This window comes from Octopus bimaculoides, chromosome 2 (genome assembly GCF_001194135.2).
Source record: "Octopus bimaculoides isolate UCB-OBI-ISO-001 chromosome 2, ASM119413v2, whole genome shotgun sequence".
Taxonomy (NCBI): Eukaryota; Metazoa; Mollusca; class Cephalopoda; order Octopoda; family Octopodidae; genus Octopus; species Octopus bimaculoides.
This window is the reverse complement of record NC_068982.1, coordinates 8,229,191-8,229,638: the sequence shown is the minus strand read 5'-3', so window position 1 is coordinate 8,229,638 and position 448 is coordinate 8,229,191.

The following is a 448-nucleotide window of genomic DNA, read 5'->3' as shown; positions in this document are numbered from 1 at the left end:
AGAGGTTGGCATAATTGGGACCCATTCTCGTTCCCATCGCGACCCCCGAGACCTTTTGGTAGGTATCTCCAGCGAAGGTGAAGCAGTTGAGGGTGAGGACGAGTTCTGCCAGACGAAGCACGGAAGGGGTGCTAGGTGTGGGGTCAGGGCGGCAGTCAAGGAAGTATTGGAGGGTTGAGAGACCATCGCTGTGTGGAATCACGGTGTATAGGGATTTGATGTCCAGGGTGAAGAGGAGGTGTGAGGGGCCTGGTGGGAAAGAAAAGGAATTGAAGAGGCGAAGGGCGTGATTAGTGTCGTGTATGTGGGATGGGAGGGCAGCAACTAACGGGCATAGGATATGGTCGAGGTATTTTGAAATGAGTTCGGTGGGGCAAATGCAAGCAGAGACAATGGGGCGGCCAGGGTTGTTAGGTTTGTGGATCTTGGGAAGGAAGTAGATGGAGGA